This window comes from Plectropomus leopardus, chromosome 2 (assembly GCF_008729295.1).
Source record: "Plectropomus leopardus isolate mb chromosome 2, YSFRI_Pleo_2.0, whole genome shotgun sequence".
In the NCBI taxonomy this organism is placed as follows: Eukaryota; Metazoa; Chordata; class Actinopteri; order Perciformes; family Serranidae; genus Plectropomus; species Plectropomus leopardus.
This window is the reverse complement of record NC_056464.1, coordinates 3,428,433-3,452,452: the sequence shown is the minus strand read 5'-3', so window position 1 is coordinate 3,452,452 and position 24,020 is coordinate 3,428,433. Positions and strand designations below refer to the sequence as shown.

At 39.6% G+C, this 24,020-nt stretch overlaps 1 protein-coding gene across 1 annotated transcript in view; it reads left to right on the top strand.

Annotated features, from left to right (window-relative positions):
• Positions 1-1,924: 1,924 nt before the first annotated feature.
• cntn2 (contactin 2) overlaps positions 1,925-24,020 on the top strand; it is a 78,698-nt gene continuing 56,602 nt past the window's right edge. The window contains exon 1 of the mRNA XM_042498568.1: positions 1,925-2,231. The gene's annotated coding sequence lies outside the window, so the exon portion shown is untranslated. The remainder of the gene's footprint in view (positions 2,232-24,020) is intronic.

Genomic DNA, 24,020 nt, shown 5'->3' with positions numbered 1-24,020 from the left:
TCCATAAAAATTACTAAAACAATTTCAGGTTCCAATGACATAATACAAAGTCTGTGTGTGCTGATGAAGGACTTGCATGTGCAAGTCACATCCACGGTTGAAATTCGGATGGTGACAATACAGTTTTGATTGTGGGTCCTGGGTCTGATAAGCGTCGCTGGTGCGGAAGTGCCTCAAACCTGCATTCTTCCAATTGGCCAGCAGGAGGCAATTCCATTGGCTGCAAAAAGATGTCAAAGAAAAGCACCCTAAATCCTAGGTTACCTGATTTATTACACACACACACACTCTGAACTGCTAAGTTTCAGTGCTTCAGTTGGAGGAAGTAACATGCATGCTTATTATTTTACGAGCAGAACAAGAACGTGATTTATTGCCGATTAATTAAACACATGTCAGTCTACCTTGAGGCAGTGTGACTGGACTAATTACCAATAGCCAGGACCCGATCCTGCTGCCTGTGCATGCTGTCTGCTGCTGTGTGCTGTCATGAGGTGACCCTGTCCGTCTAATTGGTGGCATTTTGCATGCTGCCTGTTCTGCTTTAATGACCCTCAGGGTGAATTATGAAATAACAGAAACAGATCAGTGCTCACTGCTCACTCAAAAATACACACAGTAAAACACATTCCACTGCCATGACACACTGACACAAACTTCTTTTACAGTATTTTCCTTCCTGCCAAGGATCTTGCTTATTGAAGCTCAAGATGCAAACTTAAGTCGCACACTTTAAAATCTGTGAATTTTACTTTCTCCTCTGTAAAGCGTCTTTGAGCATTGTGAAAAGCACTCTATAAATAAAATGAATCATTATTATTCATTATCATTTACTTAAAACTTTAAATATTTAGATCTTTTTAAATCTTTAAAAAGTATAGTATATAGTATATATAGTATATAAAGTATATAGAACTTCATCTTAATTTTATTTTTTAAAATCACAGGCAATCAAATGTTAAATGTTAAATGTAAAGTGATGTTGCTCCAGCTTTCAAAATGTTAATTACTTTATAATCGCTTTTATTAAGTAATTTCTTTTTCTTTTTCTCACTTTAATTTGGGGTGTTAATTTTATTTTGTTATTTTGTGTTTTATAGTATATATGCAAGATAAATAGCAAAATTAAACAAACAAACAAAAAAAGAAATTAAAATTAAAAACGAGTCTTCAGCTCAGTGTATAAATTTTATAAGAGGAAGTCCATGTAGGTGTGATATCAGCCCAGTATCTGCATGTGAGGTTTAATTAGCGGGGTCTGTTTCGCCTAGCTGCTCCCCGGGGAGCAGGGGTGAGGAGCGGGGCAGGGAGCAGCACCTGCCCCCTCTGTGCTTCACTTCCAGGCAGCCGAGGCGCCCACAACAAAGGGCGAGCAAACTGACGCCGCTCCATCTCTCAGAGGAGGAACGCACAGGGAGGAAAGCGCGTCAAGCTAAGTGAGGGATGCCACAACATTACCGGAAGTTCTCAAATTTTTCCTTCAAAGTAAAAACTTTTAGTTTGACGCTGTGTGCAAGATGACGTATTCTACAACCATCTTCGATTTATTATGTCTTACTATAACTTATATAGCTAGTTAACTCTGGAAGAAGTTATATATAAATATGAGAACAAAACTGTTTGATGGGTTGATTATGTTTAAAAAAATATACACAGCAGGTATGGGAAAAGGTGTTATCAGTGGTGTGATAGTTCTGCTGTAAGGTTGAGGAGAAAAAAATGGGAAATCCTTGGAAAATATTTGACTTGTTTTTTCAAGTTTTCTCTCTTGCTCTTACAGACCTTAAAAAAAACTCAAATCGGGCAGACTTTTGACTTTTATTTTGTCACATAAAAACAGGAAGTACTTTGCTCTGTTTTCGCGGGCTTGACACACTTCAAAGGCGACCAGAAGGTGATCGAAAGAAAGCGGGGATGCGGAAGAGAGGAAGACATTAGAGAGAGGGAGAGAGAGAGACGCTGGTGAGTGCTTGAGTGCGGCTCTACTAATATTTCCTAGCGGAGAAGAGGAGAAGACTGAACAGTCAACCAGAGAGAGGAGGACAGAGGAAGAGAAAGAGAAGGAGAAGAGCGGACGGTAACAAAGCTGCGTGAGACGCGCTCGCTTCTAGCATCCGAATCACAGCGCTGCTTTCACCGACGTAGCGGGCAGTATCACCCCGCCTCCTGCGCATCATCCGCGGCTCCGCATCGCAGCAGCCCGGGGAGAAGATTATCCGCATTTTAGCGAGGTAAACAACAATACACCTCTCAACAAAACACCTTTACCTCGTTTACCTCGCCTAAGGTGTTTCATTTAATCCATCATTTCGCACAATTATCGCTGAAAAACAAAGGCAGGTGCGGGGTTTTCGTATTATAAAAGCTGGTGTCGGCTGTTAGTCCAGCAGCCCCACAGCGTGAATGGGTATCCCGCTTATTAGTGTTTTTGACGCAATCGCAGTTTGGGCAGACCGGAGGAGGTATAGATTATGATTAAAAACGTGTTTTTTTTTATGGAAGGTGAACGTTACGCCAAACTTATTATTTATATTAAATTTGGCAATTTAACGTATTCGGCATGACATGAGTTTGGACCTTTGGTGTACGTTAGTCGGTCTTTGTCGGTTTCAAATTTGAATTTAGTTTAACTTAAACCAGAAACGCCTTTAACAGCTTTGTGTGTGTGTGTGTGTGTGTGTGTGTGTGTGTGTGTGTGTGTGTGCGCGTGTGTGTGGTGAATGAGCAAACATTTGCAAACACTGCTGAAGCTCCAACACACCAAATCCACGCCATGCTGTATTCCACATGTGTACTCTGAAAGTCAAATCAGATTCTCATATTTATACACCATAAAATCTGACAAGTTGATCCTATTTTAATATAATTTAGGAAACCGATGGCCTTGGAAAAGGAAGATACAGATATAGAGCTCAGTAAATTTGGTTAAGGGAAGTTGCTAAAACTCAGGGAGACTGATTTAATCAAACTTTCATTTTTAAGATGCAACAACTTCACAAATTTAATTAAATATAACCAAATGTTGAGTGAAATTAACAATTAGATATATAGTAAATATAAATTGTTATGTTTTGTTCAAGTCAGTCTATTTCCTAGAATTTTTCTAAAGTGAATTTAGCTGGTCAGATTTCACAGTGTACCAGTTTGGTATGATATCCATGCAAGAGGCATGTTTGTGTTTTTAGGATCCATATAAATGCTGGGAGCATGTCAGGAGACTGTGTTTTAGTGAGTCTGTAAAATGAGGCTTTCTTATATTTCCCTTCTCTTTATACATTTTTTTGGAGTGGCTGGATTGTCTTGCTGTGTATCTTGAAGAGTTTGTAGAGTCCGTCGGTGGCTCAGAATTATTATTAGGGCTTGTGTGTGCTGAGGCTAATTTATTTGGGATTGAAGCAATTTGAGCAGAGCTTGCCAAAAAGTGTGTTACCAGCCAAATGCTGGTAAAATATACAAGTGGCTGATGGATGTGTTTCACTCCAGCCACAAAAAAAAAAAAAAAAAAATCAAAAAAATCAAACAAAAAGGTAATCTATTAAATGGTTGGAAGATTTTCAAGTCCACCAGCCAAAGTGGCACATCCTGGACAAGAGGACCACAGCAAATTACTAGGGGAGACTGGATCTGTGGAAATTGTTGTTTTTTTTATGTTTATTTTTAGTTAAATATGATAAGAATATGACTTGAAAATTAGCTGTGGGGAGATTATTAGAATATGATAAAAAAAACAATGTCCAGAAAATTATGTATTTCAATTATATTTAAAATTGTAGAAAAAAATGTAAATAAAAAAATATATATATCACTTTCGAAAGGTAATTTTTTTATTTTTCTTTATTTTTCACTTATTTTGCTGTTTTTTAAAAATATTTTGAATTTTTAGTTTTTCTTGCAAATTTTCAGCTAATTTCTTTATTTGTTCAAGCTAATCATTTCCCATATTTATGAAGAAAATCAAGCGAATTTGCTCAGGTTTCAAGGAGTTAAACTTGTCAACAAAGTCAACCCTGAACGGCTGCAACATGTTAAAGATACATTAAATTTCATTAATTAACTTTTGCTTTTTGTGTCAATAAGGTGAAAAAATATATTATTGAGCATAACATTGTAATGTTGTTTATTATACAATGATGTTCTAATCTCATTTATTTATTTTAGGGATTATAACAATCAATCAATGATTGATTACTCAGATGTTAAGAATTTAATTGAACATTTGAAATTTAATCAATCAATTGATAGGCTATGCAATGCTGTTAAAGTATATGCAATATGCTGCAGTGAGCTTTGATTGAGGAAAAACAGATTTGGTATTGTTTGGAGTAAGCAAGATTTTAATGTTTGTTTTTTGTTGTTTTTTTTCTAATAACAAGCGCTTACAATATTCAATCCTAATATATTTAGTACATTTGATAAAATAACAGTTATTGAGTTTCTAGTAACAGGAGGAAGATTTTGTGACTTAGAATAGTTAACATATTTGTGATGAGACTGTAAAGAAAATCTAGCCCACCAAATCAGTGACGAGTGTAATCACAAGGCTTACATAGCTAGTGCTATCATAATAAATGTTATTCATATGAACCTGTAGGGCTAATTGGGGTCATAAATAAGTTTTAAATATCGTCTGGAGCTCTGACAAGTGAAGGGGTTTGAGTTAAAGGTTTGAATCATCACGTCTTGTTCAGTAATTACATAATGTGCTGGCTTTGATGCTGTGCTGATGAAGGTATAGTGCACTGTATTAATATATACTTACACATTTTTCTCTCTAATTGTATAAGCACTGTACTATGCAATTTAGATGCAGGCTTTAATATCCCCAAATTCTGCTCTTTTGAGTAGTGTAGTTTGGTTCACTTTATGATACATTTGTGTTTCTATTCTTGCATTTGGTGTTTGATCAATGGCAGGAAATGCATTTACACACTTAAATTCTCTGAAATCAGAGAGAATTGGCTTGATTTATTTCAAAAGCATGAGAAGACGGTCATGGGTAATCAAAGAAAAAAGGATCCAAAACAAAACAAGAGCTGACCTGAAAAACAAAAAGCTTACAAAAATAAGAATTCTGCAACACTAAATACCATTTTCCCTTAGCTTTTTCTTTTCTTTTGTCTTCAGGCAGTTACCAAGTTACCAAGTTGATAATTGCCTTTCTCCTCATGTTTTTGAAAGAAATCACCAATTTGTTTGGGATTCAAAGGTTTGAATACTTACTAAAAGGTGTCTGAAAGCAGCAGAAGAGAAGTGTTATCGCTAAAGGTTTCAAAGCAAGCACATTGTTGTCATTAACTTGTGTCATGGATGTCTTTAATGTTGAAACTGTTAAAGGCTGTTGTAGAGAAATGATTAGACTCAAAGGAAATGAGCTGAGAGTTGTTTTTATGTAATTTATTACCTCCAATAAACCACTTACTCTTGAGTCAGTTATATTCACATTTTCTATGTACAGTGCATGCAGCTAATCTGAATAGAATGAGTCACAGTTTAAATTTCAGTGGACAGACAAGTGAGACATCGCGTACTAATTTTGCCGTGGCTGACTTGTCAGAGACGTGTCAGATCTTAGGAAACCAAAAGACATGTCGAGATGTTCTCTACATCTCGACATGTCTTTTGTTGTGCTGGTCATACCATAGAAGGAATAATGCCTTGTGCTACATAATGAATAACACAGAGGATAAGGAACTTAAAAAAATCACAATTAAAGTATTTTTCATATTTACCATTCAGCCCTAAATAAAAAAGAAAAAAATACACCATTTAACAACTCATACTGTGATGAGAAGTCATTAAATATTATATCATTTCTTGTTTTTGCCCACAGGAATAAAAATATTTCTCACTGTGTTGGAGGGAAATGACCCCAACAGCTTTCTGTGCACATAAAAAACTTTAATTGCATTCAAATAGTGAAACAAAATGTAGTCTGATGTCAGATTGGTGCTCATATAGGCATCTCTCCATGTGTAATGAACTGGTTGGAGACCAGTGGGGATGAATAACAGCATAGAGAGCAGAGAAGTCCATCCAACACGTTCTCATTCCAACTCTTTTTTTTACCTTCTTTGTCTTTCCTTTGTGCTTACACTGCTAACGGCAGTAACAGTGTCACCGTTTTTCCTCACCTAACAGTGACAAGTCAGCAACGCTAAACAGGGTTTTTACGGCTCATAATTGAGCAACACGTTCTCGTCCCAGCTTGTTACATGGTGCCACTCTGTCAGTGACCATATGCTTCTGACGTTTCAGGTATCCCTCTCAGCTGTTTACCCTCTGGGATGCTGTTACCGTGGTGTCAACAAATGCACATGGTGGAATGATGCTGCATAGTCCTTATGTTTACGAAACAGCACATGGCAACCAACGAAGACTGTCACGCTGGTTAGGATTAGGCAACAACGTCACAGTTAAAAAAGGAGCCGGGGCTGAGAAAAAAAAATGCCAAGTGGACACAGGTCCTTAACATCCCTTTCTGTGGACGGATTAGTGGTTGAATCATATGATGGCTTTATCAAAAATTGGTGGAAAGTATATTTAGATAATTATCAATACTGTTTTATTTCCCAGTCCTAATGCATATACAGAAACTGAACTCTGCTCATAATCATGTCTATGCGCTGATCAGTGTATAACTTTGAGCTTAGGAAAGGTAATACAAGCACCATTCAGAGTTCTCTTGAGATGATGCCATACTTGATCTTGAGACAACAGCTTGTTCTTAAGACTTACTAAGATAGTCAGGTAATGGCCTCGAGATTACAGGCTTAAAAAAGAAATATGAGCAACCAGAGTGGCTCCAAGCCTCAGTCAGAGAGCTATCTGCTGCATCAGTCTGTAATTCCCTCAGTCCCTCGTCCTTACATCTATATCGTCTGCTCCACGTCTCCATATCAAGGCTGCTATCGATCCCTCAGCTGAACGGCCCAGACTCCATCTGTGCTTCATATGATGTGCTCGAGCTGGAGAGGAACAGTAAAGCCTTGACTCAGACACAAGATTCATGTCAGTGTGCCTGGCTCGCTCAACAGCTCTTTGTGCTCTAATAAGGAGTGAGAGCAGAGGGGTCAATCCTCCATCTCACACAGATCTGAGCCACAGCAGCCTGTCAGGACCGCTGAACCTCTGGACGGCTGCAAAGTGTCAGATAGATGTGGAGATACAGAGCCAGCAGGAAGGAAGGTTCTTTGTTGTGCTCAGAGAAATCACCCTAATAGCTAACGAGCACATCTGCAAGGGAATCGGCCACACATTCCTCAGTCTAATTCCATGCTTTTTTTGCATTTGACATTTATGCTTTTACAGCACACAGTTGGCATTCATAAAGTCTGGCCAAAGAACAAGACACAACAACAGCTTTTGGCTGGGTAGCAGCCACTATGTTGCTTGATGTCGAGGCCAAATATAGCTTCCTGTGGACCGTTCAGAACTTGACATAAACAATCTGCATGGGCCCTTTTGTATTTCTTTACGAATAATTTGCAGTATGTGAATGACATCAGCTGACAGGAAATAAACATAGAGTTAAGCTCTTGCTCGGCAATGCAAGTTTTTGGTTAACACAAGCTGAAAAGACTTTCTTGCTTTTTTCTAGAACATAAATTACATCAGTTTACCCCACTGTGAATTTTGAAGCTTTTATGTTTTAACAATGGTAGTTGCTAACAAGTGGCTAAATAAGACTTCAGACTGACATCAAGCCGAAACGGCAACAAACACGGCTTTACAGCCTTGTAGTGACGGCGATGCAACTTTAGTGCCATTTGTTTGTAATTTAACATTAGCTTTTTACTTCTGGCAATTGTATTTAGGCTTCCAAAATCCTAAAAATGGTGTTTATTTGTGAAGATTATCTTGCTGAACAAAATGTTTAAGTATCATAAAAGTTTGTTTGCCACAGAGCTTATTTTCTGCAATGATCCAAAATCCAATGAAAAAAACCTTTTTAGATGAGGGAACCCTCAGAAAAAAATCATCCCTGGGGCACATACTACCTGTACTTCCTGTTCCTGACTTATACTTTCTTTATTAGCATGCAAACATGCTAAACTTGAGATAACACCTTTGTTAAACAATCAAATCAGACCCTTCAAGAGGCAGAGATATAGGTTTGTCCATTGATAGTTCACACCAGTTGTGTGTAATGCTGTTAATTGTGTTGGTGCTTTGAGACCTGAATAAATATGCTTCCTTAATAATACATGCTTATATTTGACCGAAGTAATGCTGGGTTGTCCGCTGGTCAAAATACACCCTTTAAATAACCTTCTTAAAGCCCCGACAGTCAGTTTGTCAATGTGCTGTGTGGATTTAGAAAGTGAACATTATAATCAGATCCTCGTCTTTGTCTGCTCAGCTTTTGGATTTGATGAATATTTGATTTGCTGATTGCTTGAAAGCTTTATCTCCTGCTTCTCTCTGTCTGTTCACACACAAGCACGCATGCATGCACGCACCCACCCACCCCATGCACGCATACACGCACGCACACTTTCTTGTCTACATCTTTTATACATACATATATTTCCCTCCTGCCGGGTATGTTTACTGCCTGTTTGAATTCTTAACATTTACAATGTGAAGCTGCAGACCGGGCATCAGCCAAAAACAACAGCTTGCTGGATTACAGAGCCCCAAAACGCTCATTAGACAAAACTGAATGTGGTGTCATTCCTCATCCTAGTTTTTTCCTCTTTTCATATTTTCCCCCACACACATACAAACAAAGAACACTGACACACTGGAATAAATTCACAGACACAACCTCGCACACAGATGTGAGGATAAGGTCACAGAAATGTTTCTTCAACAGAACATAGAAGCAAAAAGGGATACTTTGCTAGTCTTTAACCAGCTTTGTATCAGAACAATGTTGGCGCTACGTGTGGATGAACTGTGGTAAACTTCCCTCCATGCCACCCTCCCTGCACCTAGATATCAAGTTCTGGTCTTTGCATTGTATCATATGAGCCCATATCGTTCTTATATCGTATCACCAACATTGTAACATGCATTGTATCATTGTTAAAACATATCGTTACATCCCTGCTAGATATCTCTCCTCCCCTCATGGCAAAACTCTTATTTTACGTCATTCGGCAGAATTTTGCTGGCTCTTGGGCTGTTGCTGTTGCACGAGATTGTTTGTGTACCCGCCACATGGTCCAGTCCACATAACGTCACCCATGTAAAGTATTTGTGTTGCTCTACTGCAAAGATGGCCTAGTTTTAAGTGAGGACCGCCGTTATATCGGTGAAATAATGACCCTTTAAACAAACGTTACAGCCTGTTCAAAAACATGCCCACATCTTTTTAAGATTTCTTTATCCTACAGGTACAAAATACACGCCAGTGACTGGAATTTAGTGGCTTGAATTCTTTTCTTTTCTTTTTTCTAGATTAGTTTTGGGCTTTTTGCCCGTAGCAAAGGGCTGAGGTTTGAATCAAACCTGCGACTGCTGCAGTGAGGGCATAGCCTCTATACATGGGGCATCCGCTCTACCAACTGAGCCACTGAATGCCCCTAGTGGCTTAAATTCTTGACCAAAATGAAAGTTGCAAACACACAAAAAAGCGATTGTTACTGATTGTAGTTTACTTGTTTGTCAGAATAGAAGAAGCTCTGAGGATTATTTGACACCTCCCCAGTCATACAGTAAGGGTGATAGGCCTGCTGTTTTACTTGTATTCATTTGGGACCAATTTAGGCTAAATGTAGAACTCCTGGCCACATACACTTGGCACTAGACTTTAAATGCACAAATCGATGTTGTCCAGTCGTGGGTCATTCCTCTGTAATCTGCTGCCATCATCACCTGATGGCAGCACAGTGAGGGAAGGAAACCAGCATACTGTTTATCACAGACTTTGTCAGTGTAAATTTTAGGGGTGTGTATCTACAAGTGAGTGGGGATGCAGTATGCATATATATATATATATATATATATACTCACACAAATGTTTGCATACTTAATATTTTTAAAATTTTAGAATAGTATATGAACACTGTTATGCAGATGTGTGTGTGTGTTTCTGAGTGTCTGCGATGACTTGCTGGAAGGCCCTTGGTGTCTGGGAAGTGTCGAGGCTGTAGATAGAAGTCTTCCAACATCCTGAGTCCAAATTAAAACTCAGTGAAGCGCTGTGCAGGAGAACATGCTGCAGACTGCTAATAGCAGGACAGTAGCAGGCAGCAATCACACTGATAATGTTAGGTAAGCTACCGTTGCACAGCTGTCCCGCTGAGAATACAGGGCCAGACTTACAAGTGTGGTGCTGTTAATACAAGTGTACCCTCCTGCTTACCATAGATACCTGGAGGTGAAAGATTGTGTGTGTTTGTGTGTGTGAGAGAAATACACTGTTCAGCTGTTCTTTGCATTGAGTTTACATGTAGTTGACATGTAGGCCTAATATGCTAATATACCTGTAAGCTTCAGTCTTTGCATTCACTGCCAAAAGTTAACCCACTACTGCTGCAATTATTTTTGTTAATTCATAAATATTAGCCTTTACCAACCACAGAGAGGCTCACATGAAAGACAAGCCTAAGACTTCCTCCTCAGACGATAAAAAGGCATAATCAGTGTAAAAAGTGTTGAGTTTAAGTGACTTTGCAAGGTTAAAGTGTAAAAAGTGGCTAAGAATGTTGCAATCTTTTTGTAATATTTTTTAATGTTGTATTCATAAATCCTCCCAATTCTAAATGGACATTTAAGAAGTGTTGAAAATATAGCTCAGTGTGATAACAAAGTGATGGGTTCATCCTTGTGCCTTAACTTAAAAAAAGGCTGCTTTCAGCATCTACTTCATTTTTTTATTTGTATGCTGTGTTCCTGTAATATTCATTCTAAAGAAGCATTATGTATTAAGGTTTAAGCTAAACATACAGTGTAAACAGAGTGATTCAGTGACTAGAATGAGAGCAGTTAAGCGGTACAACCAGTGTGTTTACTGCAGCCATGCCCATTTATTTGAATACTGGTGTTTTATTTGCAATTTTCATTTACAACTTCTGATTTTATATGCTGGCTTGTTAACTGTTCTATGGAGATCCAGAGTTTTCCCAGACAATAAATTAAGAAATTATTATAAAGCAGTCACATGCATGGCAAATGGACCTGCACTTGAATAGTGCTTTTTAAATTGGTTGACCACTCAAAGGGCTTTTACATTATGAGTCACATTGACCCATTCAGTCACAGATGGAACAGCAAACAGGAGCAATTTGAGGCTCAGTATCTTGCTCAAGGAGACTTTGGCATGTTTACTGGAGAAGCCTTTCTCCCACTCTTCCTCTGAGCCACAGCTTTTATTTCACTGTGGCATTTTCCCATAGACTGTATAAAATGGACATAGCTTTTCAAAATAGACTTAGGTTTTCACAGGAAATGTCCGCTTTCTGCTTCTTAGATGCACAGTCTTTTTCAAAATAAACTTACAATGTCGGTAAAACACCTTGTATATTTTATTCATATTTATTTCCTCGTGCAACACAAGCATGTGGTAAGGTTTAGAAAAAAAGTGGTTTGGTCATGGTTTGGCTACATTCATACTGAAAGTGAACAGCGCCCTGAAAGTGTGGGATTTGTTGGACCTGCCCTCCCTATAGGGAATTTACAGCTCCTAAAATCATGTCATTTTGAAAGTGACGCTGTCTGGCAGCATATCATATTTCTGTGAAAGGTGCCGTCCGGATGCGTTATATACTGATGCCACATGGCAGCATATCATACCACCACGAAAGGTGCCTTTTTGTTGTCTGGTGCCAAGGTCACTGACCAAACAGTGGTATTTGATGACTTGGGAATGAGGAAAGGCTATGTAGCATTGAGTATGACAAAAGAAGACTTTCCAGGAGTTTTAATTACTTTCACTTCTGTGGAAACAAACTTTTCTCCAAATGACCGGATAAGACACAGAGGTATGGAGAAGACTTTGTCCTCACATACTGTAGTCAGTTAAGCACCAAGGCTGGTTTCTTCTCCCTTTGCAAGGTGACAGTGGAAAAAGTAGCACTGCAAGTTGTTTTTTTTTAATATTTAACAAGTTAAATAAAATCCTCTCAGTAAATCCTCTCAGTTCTAAATGGACATTTGAGAAGTGTTGAAAATATAGCTCAGTGTGATAATGAAGTGGTGTGTTCATCCTCGTGCCTTAACCGAAAATGACTTTTTTTTTTACTTGGTGATGCTATGTTCCTCTAATATTCATCATAATAAAGCAGTAAGTATTAAGGTTTAAGCTGAACGTGAAGTGGAAGGGGGATGTAAACATGTTTACAATAACCTCATGGGGCTGAGAAAGCTGGATAGGGTAGGAGGGATATTTCTGACATATCAGTGGTGTAAATGTAAACACGTAATCCTCTTTCCTTCACCACTTTGCTAAAACCTCATTCTGAGAAAAGGTATTTGCCTTCAACGCTCCACTTTCTGTCACTTGTGGAGTGATGATGACACTTAACTGTATCTTCCTCTCCACTGGAAGAGCTCTGTAGAAATGTGACAGGCTTGGTATTTGCAAATGTGTGAATTTCAGATATTCACAAAAAGTTCCTGAAGCTAAAAATGACCTAAGATGAATCTTTATGAGCTAACTTTGAGAAGTTTTGGTTTTCAAGAAAACTCACAAAACATTTTATCACTAGGCGGGATTTCATTACAGATTTGTGCAAAACCTAAGCGATATTTTTGAATTGTGGATAAAACATAATTGTGAGATGACTGTGTTTCCACTGAGTGATGTTCTGGGACTTCTCCTCTGGTGATAACATCCCAAGAAGCATGGTGATGGATGTTCAAAACATTAGCAGCTTTATTTCTGTTGCAGCCACCACAGTAGCCCTCATTATTTCCAATCCAAGGCCATGTAGGCGTGTTATGGAGCGATAATGAAAAGGCAAGCCCCTTATACGTGGGAGCGGCCACATATGAGGGATTTCTGAGAGGTGATAGTCCACGATTTCACAGAGGAATTGTGGATTCAAAACTTCCAGATGGTCTGCTCAAGAGTTATGTGATGCAATAACACCTCTTGTAGGTCCTGCTGCATCATGCCCGAGGGAGCCAGATCTGCAAGCACATAGCCATAGCATCATGCAACCTATAAAAGCCAAAAAAGTGTTTCCATTGCTGTTTTACGAAATATGGCTTTTTCAAATCGCCTGAAATACCACCTCATGCGAGCGTTAAAACTTAAAACTTTGTGATAAATTGGAGTTATTTTGAAAGTGACTGTTTCCATTAAGCATTCACAGTTACACAGGTATTCACAATTTCAATTTGGGCAATAAACTGGCCGACTGATATCAACATATCACTGATAAGCTAAAATTGGCTAATAATACTGGCCAGGCTGACGCATCAGCTCAGTTATAGATTTCAAGTTTAACACAAGTTGGTAGAGTTGAAGATAAAGGTGAATATAAGGAATCATTGTCTTTTTAACAATGAGTCTCATTTCACATTTTCTGCTAGAATGGCAAAAATGTGTATTGATCACAGAAATATACCGTAAACTCAAGGTTATCAAGTGTTTACTGAAATCAAATCAGTTTTTTGTGCACAGAATCCTCACACATATAGACTGGTCGTGTGTCTCAGTTTACCTCAGGGTAAGGGTAATATGAGCACAGGTATGGAACAAATTCAGTCCTAGGAGGATAAAATAACTTAAACATCCACTTTTTGTTATCCTTTCAGTCCTTTCTCTAAAGTCAGAGCAGCATGTCAGCACAGATAGTCTGTCTCTACGGTCTGAACTCTTCCGAGAATCACAATGTGATGCTTCATCATGTAGAGAAAATGTGTTTCAAGCAGCTGTGCTGCTCGGCTCAGTGCTATCAACTCAGAGTCATTATGACAGCCCAATATATGACATGTTTGTAGTTTGCAGAAATGTGCAATGCTTGCCTAAGACACCACATGTGCTAGAACTGCCACTGATGGTTGACTTACCAATGGCTGATGTAATGTTAGCTACTTTCATTTTTAAGACAGTCTGTGGTTCCAGCACAAACACACACACACACACACACACACACACACACACACACACACACATAGAAATGACTAAAAAAGCCGCTTCTTCTGTTAAAGGTAGAATAGGAACATGTGACCTTGTTAAGTGGTAAATGTGCAAGTAAACACCCTGGAGATGCAGGATAAGTACCACAACATGGACCCAGCCTGTGTTAGTCTCATATTTGATGAGGACTGAAATGTGTCCACTTACAGCTACACGCAGTAAATTTACATAATGGACCTGCATTAGCTATTGTTTGCCACAAACATCTCTTTCTAAATGTGATCACGTTATTCATTTTGTCCATGGTTTTCTACAAACAAGGCATGGCTCATGTGTCTTACTGGTGAGTCATGACTTAAAATGTGATCTGTGACTTAATAATATAGCTGCAGTGTAGATTCTGAGCATTTTCTTTTTGTGTAGTCACACACACAGAATGACTGTCTCACTGAGCACCAATATTGTGTGACCTGAAATCTTTAATAACTCCACTTTATGTAAATATAGCCGCCTACACCCCGGGAAGTGGGCATGGAGCCATTCCACACAGGCACTGAGCTCCATCCAAGCAAACACGCCCAACGAGTGTGTGCAAATTGTCAGTGACCACCTCTGCAGTTAAAACACTGGACAGAAAACACCCTCTGAAGTCTTTGGCTCTCTACACTTTACACATCGTGGCTCCTGTCGCTAACTGTAAACAGTCAAAATCTGCCAGCTGGGTTTTAAATTGCCTGCACAACAAGTGGTAGTTTTTACAGAGTCATACCTGCGTTAACAGCTGGGATAGTGCCCCCAAAACCATTTTAAGGCAACAGCATCATTCTTTCTGAACCATAACAAAGTGTTTTTTGTGCCAGAACCTAACCACACATTAACCCACCACATTCTCATCCCAACTTCTCATCCACAACGTCAACTATCGCTGCTTGGTCAGTGCCGCTCTCGTCAACATCTGAAGTGCTAGGTATCCTCCTGCATTTGTTGTTAACGATCCAAGAAGGCGTGCTACTTTAAGCCTGTTTATTGCATCGAATCCTTTCAAACTGCACTGACGTTTTAACAGGAAATATACAGTTTTATCTTGTGAGATGCGTAGTCTTTTTCACAATGAATTATTCATCTGAAAAACATTTTTCATTTAAGTTTATTTCCTTGCCCGTGGTTATGGTTAGAGAAGAGACATCATGGTTTGGCTCCACATTTATACAGGAAGTGAACAGCAGGCTTCCGAGTGAAAGTCCAGGGAGTTTGTTGGACTCATCCACCGCCCCTTCCACCCGCTTCATAGGGAACTTCCAGCTCCTAATATTAGACTGTTACCGACAGCGTTTCCAACTGACTGAAGTAGTAGTATGAGAAGTAGCTGATTAACCATAGCGTAGTTGGTGGTAAAATGAAGCAAAGAGCGCAAACTAGTCCACTGTGCTCAGCTAAAAGTAATACATTTTTGATGAGATTAGCTCTCCAGGCTAATATGTGCCTGATACATCAGAGTAACTCCAGCTCTGTCTCTGTCTGCTTCTCACTCTGTCTTGTCTCTTCATGTGTGCAGCGTTACAGATGAGTGGGGATAGACAGACCAATTTTACCAGAGCTGGTTCTCCGCAGGGACTCTGGTGGTGCCAATGCCTCCCTCTAGAGGTCACGGTGTCTGGGTCGGGGTCCTGGGAGAGCCTGGGTGCCTCCAAGTGGAGAGGCTGAGTGAGGGAACTTATCTATTTTAATGCTGCCTAGTTCCCTGCTCTGTGACACAGGGGTGCAGAGATAAGCAGGATCAGTATTCACAGTAGCTGAGGAAAAAACAATTTGGGGCTGTGAACAAAACCTTATGTCTTTATAATGCCCAGTATCAGTGGGATTAATGTAGCCACAGATCCTAAACGATCTGTTTGTGAAACTCCTCAAAAAGCATTAAGATGCCAGTTTCAGATGAATGACAGTGATCTGGGAAGTGAGCTAAAAAAGCTCAACAAAGCATTAATTAAGCAAAATATGGGATTATATTATTTATATATTGTTATAATCCTCCTTCTTGGCTGTGGCTAAAATAAACATTATTCTTCGTTGTTAAAGGATAGGTCCCCATTTTTTTCTAGTCTTCTAAAACAATACTGACATTTCCATCTGTTACGTTGTAAAGATTATTGGGTGCTGTAGTTGTTCCTTCGTCCCTCACGGTCTTTCTAAGAAATCCCTTTCTGATGCAACTTTGTATAAGTGATGGGGGACAAAATAGATAGCCATCATTCAGTACAAAAATGCACTAAATTTGATCTGAAGCTAAAACAATCAACCAGACCTCCAAATTTACAGTTCTTTCAGTTTGAATTTGTGTTTCCTCAGATAGTGTTTCCTTGCTGAGCTGTGACAGAGGGATAGAAACACAAAAAGATATTTTTGTACTACAGAGACTGCAACTTCAAAATACTCCCCTGATACGTTTTCCAAAGTCTCCTATGCCCGTCCGGTGCACGAGCTTCACCAGTTTGATGTTATGTAAACCAGTAAAACCGTTGTTTGTCGTCGTTTAACGTGGCAGCTACATAGTAACATACAATTGTAAAATTTTCGGACCTTATCAGTCCTAAAAACTTCATATTCAGTCAGGACCTTACAAATGAAGAATGGCTTATACCTTGCCAAAATCCTGAAGGACAGCTTTCCAAGGTTAAAAAAGCTGGAAATAATTGCATTTATTCATATGTCTAAAAGTAGGACCAAATGTGTGTCACTCAGAGAATTTTAGGTCACTTTTCGGACTGATTTCCTTCACGGAGTCATTTCATAAATAAAGGCCCAGAGGGAGAGAACAAACACGGCGGTCTCGTAAGAACATCAAGCTGTCTATCCATGGCCCTGAGTGCACCGCTGACCTTATTCCACCCAGCAGCCTCCTCTGACCTGAGGTCAGCTCTAAGTCAGGCCTGTCAGCCGGCAGGACAGGAAGTCAGAGGAGACAGTGATGGCTACTGAGAGACAGCACTTATGTCTGAGGTCGCAAATCACACATCCGGTGTTTAGAGGCCATGGCACTTCACATCCGCTAACACACACACACGCACGCACGCACGCACACACACACACACACACACACACACACACACACACACACACACACTGAGGCAGTGCAGTTTGTCCTTCAGCCAGGAGAAAAGTAGAACAACAAGGCAGTGAAGCAGAGAGGAGAAAGTGGAGTAGGGTGTGTGCTTGTTAATGTGCACTGCATTCCTGTGTGTTTGCTGTGTGTGTGTTTGGTTTTATGCATGTTTGTTATTATTGTGTGTATGGAACTCAACCAGCGAAAGCTGGCATTGTGCGCTTGGTCAAGATAAGGGGTGGTAACAATCGACATCTGACAAATCTGTCTGTAAGAATTTGATCAAACATGAAATTGAATCGATCAATCGATAGGCTATGCAATGCTGTCAGAGTATATGCACTATGTTGCTGTGAGCTTTGATTGAGAAAAAGACGGTTTTTTTTTCGAATGATTAATCGATCAATCATTAAATCGATTGCTAATTTTACCAATAATTGATTTAGGAAAGAGCTTAAAATTTCCAACCCTAGTAAAGACACAACCTGCAAACCGAATCAGGTCAAGTCCAGGGCTGCAGTTTACTGTAATGTCTTATATTGGAATAATCTGAATGATCTCTATTAATCCATTCATTGCTTTTTCTGTAAAAAAAATAGATCCCAGAGGCCTATTAGGCCAACACCCTTTAAATGTAACTAACCGTTTAATTTTAAAAAAAGAAAAAAAAGATGTGAAATACAAGAGACCTTTCCTTTTAGTCCTGGTGCTCCACTGTCGCAGTGAGCTTTAATGCTGCTTTCCAGAGTGATAACTATTAGGGGTGGTGCTGTTGTTTTGTGATGTAACTTTAACTTAACTTCACAAACTTAAAAGTATCACAACCACTGTCAAGCAGTCGGTGGCACATTAAGCTCTCTCTCACCTGACACTTAAGCTCAGTGGTGCACGGTGTCTTTCTCTCACCTGATGCGCTGAAAATGCTGGGGACATCTCTCCCTCACCACAGTGCACGGTCTCTTCCCTCCCGATGATAATGCGTGATTTTGCAGATCTGTGTACACTGATTGTTTTTACTCTGTTACTATATGAAGATTTTTTTTAAAAACACAAAGGAAAGACACAAAGGAAAGGCTGATCTTGTCTAAATGTGACTTATGCTACAGACAAGTCTTCATCAACTAGGTGTGCCTCATTATATGAGTCTTTAATATGCTGAAGCAGAGAGGACAAAGAACCTGTTTTTTTTTCAGAAATTGTGAACCTAATTTTGCACTCATGTCCTGTCAAGTGACTGATTTGAGTGTGTTCTGTGAGTGCTGCTACACTGGTACAGCAGTCAGCCCAGTCACAGTGCCATTCTCGTATGTGTATGTGTTGTAAGTGCTGATTGCACTTCAGTAAATGGTGCTCTGTTTTACAGGGCCAGAGGTGGCCAAAGGGACTCAAAGACCCACTATTGTTCCTTAATGATCAGTCACGCTCACACAGATAATAGATGTGTTTCTCTGTGTCCTGATGAAGTCAGCCGCAGCGTGCATGAAGTCATCCCGCTCTCAGGCGCCACACTCCCCTTGTTAGTGGATGGGAAACTAATAGCTGCTTCAGGGTGCAGCAGACAGCCTGGAGATTTGTATCTCTCCCTCCTGGTCGGCTGGCTGGGCACTAGCTAAGACCTGCTTATTATGCACGGTCTTCTCCAGCTGTATCTAGGGACTTAGTGAACAGTTTAGCATGTCTTGATATGATTGCTCATTTTTATCCCCCATCCTTGAATTTTGCAGTAATTGCGTTTTTCCCTGCATGTGGCCAGTCAATTAATGCCTAACTTGCATGAAGTGGTGGCAGGCACATGGTGCACGCTGAGGTGTAGGAGTTAACCCGGAGTGCTAATTAGGCGCTTGATATGCTGGGTGGGCTAAATTTATAGTGTTCACATTTCATGGTACCTTTTTGTTGGTGGATCAGAGCGACAAGATTGGCTTCTTTTTAATTAGTTAAATTCCCAGTGCAGCTTTAAAGGCTTCAGTTATTCATTATTTTTAATTGTTAACATTTGCTTGTGTTTTAGTGGTTTGTGATCACAATCAATTAATTATAGCATCATGTTTAAATGATTAAGACTCAGAGTATGGGAGGTTAAAACATTGTCCCGAGAGTTTCTCATGGCTGTTTCTTCCATATTTGCATGGAATATTATTTTATGGTTCCACTCTGGTGATAGCTGTGGCCAGAGGCAATATGTTGTCAGGTTGTTCGTCTGCCCCATTCTTATGAACATGGTAGTTTAAGAATGCCTTGAGGGGATTTCTTCAAATTTTGTACAAACATCCAATTGGACTCAAGAACTGCTGCTATTCTTGTTAACACAAAATCTCATGAATACCTTGAGAGAATTTCATCAAATTTGGCGCAGATGTTCACTTAGACTCAGACGAGCTGATGAAATTTTGGTGGTCAAACGTCAACTGGCAAAATAAAACTTAATAATAAAACTTGTTTTGAGTAACTTCTTTGTAGTGTGTTTTGAAGAGGGAAAAATTTGGTGTGAAAAAATCACCCAGGCCTAGTTGCTCCCTACAGTTTTTGTAATTGAGACAAGCACAAGCTCTTTAATAGTGTTTGGAGATGAGATAGTTGGCAGGGTTTGGACTTCTCTTGCAGAAACTCTTGTTTTTTCTTCACACAGCTTTTTATGTCAATTTTTGTTGACTGAAGGAAGTTTCGGGTCCGGAGATGAATCAGTCAACCAACACCCTTAATTTCCATGCCAGATAAATTATCATTTGGGACATCAGCACATAGAAAGGAAAGAACTTTTCGTTTTCGTTCATTTCTTTTCTGATTATCTTTAGACTGAAATCATATGTTGATTTTCTAACTTGCTGTAAGCTTGAGCCTAGAGGCTTTACCGTAAGTGGAGGTCCGTGGAGTATTCTGCAGTCACTGAAAATAAGATAAACTCATCAACTAACACATTAAATCCTCCTGTTTGATAAATGGCAGAATGATAGAACCACTCCACGGCAGTGTCAGAGATGTATCTACAGAGGGCATGGTTAATAGTGCTAAAGGCCAGACTGAGGTCAAGCAGCACTATACGGATACACAGCACTCTCTTGACTCAGCATCCATTAATAATACATTAGTATAACCCAGAGAAGGATGGCTTGGTGCCATACAACAGCACAAACCAGACTGAGAGATCACAGTCAGGTCATTTCAAATGGATTGAAATGCAAAAGAGCGTATGTGAAAACAAGCAAGGAGGCAGGTTACAACAACAGCAAGAAGAGAGAGGTTAGCTGATAACCATTTATAGTATTTTAAAAAAAGGCACAAAAAAAGGCACAAAGTAAAGCAGACAGTGCAACTTTAAATCTAGAGTTTGCTCATTGGATAGTTGGTAGATGGAGAACATCAGTATGCTACTGAGTTCTCAACCACCGACGCTGTGTGTGGTTATATAGTGTAGGGGAGGGGTCATGAGAAGGATGTAGGGTTAGAGCCAATGGACTATTTCATCATCCATCGAAGATGAAATTGTAATTTAAAAGCCCTTAAGCTCCCTTGTGTGTTTATCCACATGCGGTTTTGTGATGGCATACACTGTAGGGCTAAAAAGTAACATTTCTGATCTATATATCATAGGCTTGGGTAGTATCTAATATTTCATGTCTAGATACCCTCCTGAAATTTTTCAAGGGTATATGGTACATGACGGGAAAGTGTGCCATGTTCACCCCCCCCCCCCCCCCCCCCACCTACATCCCCCATTTGCTTACTTTCAGATCAATAAATGTGCATTAGGAACTCACAAAATATTTAAATAAAGTAATTATATTAGTATTCTCATTTTCCTCATTAAACAGAGAAATATAACTGTTCACCTTTTGAATTCAACTTCCTTGCAGTCACAGAAGACTGACTGCCTCGCTAACTCATCATAAAACACATTTCATCACCAAAACTGTCTTGGTTCCTCTTGCTAGTAATGTAGGTAAGTAAGTCCACCGTTCAACAGTCACCAACTCCACGTTGGTCTAAATAAATCCTTAACTCACCAAGTTAGGTGTAAAAGAATTGCTGTTATTCCCCGCAGTCTCTCCTTTGCCACCTGGCTGAAATCAATGAAAAAAAAAACAAAGGGAATCTCTTTGCTTTGTCCAGACACTAATGCTGTGCTGTTGCCAAAGCTTAAGAATGCAATTACTGTCCTTTTAACAGAATTACAGCAGAGGTGTAGACAGCTAGTTTCTGAAAACCCATGGAAGGCACTTTTTGTGAAGGTCATGTTCAGAACAAACAGATGCACACCTATGTACATAAATAAAGATTTGAAGGAGATCTGAAGTGAAATACATACACACACTTACAAGTCTTACAAGGACTCCAAACCATTGAACAGTCTTGACATTTTGATTCATAACATAAGCAAAGACGTATTTTGAGATGGAGAGTTTAAATATTCTCACAAAGACCTCAAGGTTGGGTCGCAGTTAAACTCACAGACATTTAGTCTGAAAGCAAAAGAACCCTTCTAGTCAAACTTTTCAAATGTCAAGTGTTTCTTTTCTGCTTTTCAAAAGTGCAGCTTCACACAACAGTGCTTTACAGGAGAGATGAAACTCTGCTGTCTGATTTCTTTGAACACACATGTAACCCTCCACGGGCCCCTCGGTGCACGTTTAAGGTCAGACTGGCACTGATGAACAGAGCTGAGCATCTTGCTGACCATCTGCATGGAATGAGACATGGAGGGACTGCCTTGAGCTCCACTGGCTGCTCAGCTATTTCATGCATGGCTGCCAGACAAAGGCGAGCAGGGCAGCTGGTCCACCGTGTAGCCATACCAGTGTTTCCAGTTTCCAATACTGGTAGACGCTGGGGATGGCGGGCAAAATAATAGACCATCAAGAAATAATCTTCCATTGGGACTAAATAAATCAGAATAAGCACTGCAGTTTGGCAAGTTTAAGTTTAGGTACTACTCTCTGTTTAAACTTTGTCTGAAAATAATTTTCATACAGTATTTTACTCAGGCAATAAAAAAAGGCTGTCTCAAAAACAGACAACAGAGAAAACAAAAGATTAGAATAACAAATCTCTCTGAGGCCACATTGAGATGAGAAAAGCCCCTCTAAAAACAGACAAGACTGTCCTTTGCATTTTAAAAAAACCCTGCATTCTTACGATAACATTGTGAGAACCATCCTCATGTACGCTGTAGTGTGCATGCCAGGTCAGTATTTGGCGGTGTTACTCTGTAATGACACACCACAGAGGAACACCACGTGCATGCACATAAAGGCGTGCTTCTACAGAGCGATGAGTGTAAACAAAAAGATGATGGCGAACGCACGCACGAGCGCGGACAGTGTTAATAAACTCAGTAGAGTCAGCAGCACAAACACAGCTTGGTAGTCTGCCATTGTTGTTATTGTTGTCCTCCGACTTGTGCATGGCTGTTTATCTGAAGTGCGACCATGACGTCACTGTGCTCACAGGATCTGTGCATTGCCAAATTACACGTTGACAGAAGGGGTGGCGTTTTTAAAAAGATTACACTCTGGAAACCCAGTTTTCTGCCATTGTCGTGTGAATGAAAGGCCAAACCACAACAAAATGTTTCATGCAAGAACTGTTGACGTGTGAACAGCCCCTAAGGTACATTTGATGCAGTCAGTCACCAGGTTGCTCAACCTAATTGCCAGAATAACATTGACATTGGACGTTAAAGCAAACCGTGGATATGTTACTTTTGCACATTTTTGTGTAGGGGATTCACTGAAACTTTATTTTTCAACACCACTGTGGTTAATTTGTGGTTAATTTTAGTACAAAAACCAGTTAGTTATGGTTAGAAAAGGGGCGCATCTGTATTTGTTGTGGTGTGACAGTTGAAAAACAGACCTCCAGGATTTCAAAATACCCTGGTATACTGTTATGCTGTGATACTGTTGCATGGAGAAATGGTAAAAGAAGCAGCAGCCACAGTGAGTAGTGGACAGGTTTTACTGTGTTGCTTCTGTTTTAAAATCTCTTGCAAAGTGCCAAACCATACCTCATCATATCTCTAATCATGTCTTACACATGACACAGCACAATTGTCCTTTTTCCAAAGTTTTCCTCATCAACTTGATGTTTATTGTTTTGCAGAAGTTTAGAAGCAAATCACATTTGCATCGCCCGTGTACAGTGATGGGAGAAACAGAATTGCCACATTTTCTCTTAGAGGCATCATATCACAATAACAGAGGTGATAACACAATAAAACACACAGCACGCAGCAAAGCAACCCTGATGCACATTTTATACATTTATCTGTGAAATTGTGGTTTGTCGTCCACATTGTGGTCTCAGGCTCAGCTAACTGAGCGTGCTAATGATGCCGCCAACACAGTGGGGTGGAAGGAGACAGAGCGCATCTGTGTGCATGCGTGTTTGTGTGTCAACATTCCAGTTACAGCAACAATCTGATCTTACTAATAACGTCGTATCAAAGCACGAGCTGCTTCTCGCTTTCAGCAGCGTGATCATCACTGAATCAGCAGGGAAGGTGCTCTGCCTCTGTGTGTGAATATAGGCTGATGCATATTTTATCAAGGATGACTTGTTCGGTGCTCTTATTCTTTTTGATCATGTTTTCTTATATATGCTTGTTATTAAATGGCAGTTTTCAGTACATTTTGTTCAATTAGATATTTCTTTAAATAGATTAGTATTAATTTTCTATAACTGATACATTTCACAATTTTGCCTTTGATTGAACAGGAGGGAAAAAATCATTTGTAAACACAACTCCACTTTTGATTACACCACTGGTTACAGTTGGCCTGACTCTGACTTCTTTCACAATAATAATAAAACTGTAGTCCTTTTACACAAAGATTGTGCTATAGGGCTGCTACAAAGTTTCTTTACGCCATCTTTGCATTTTTACATGAG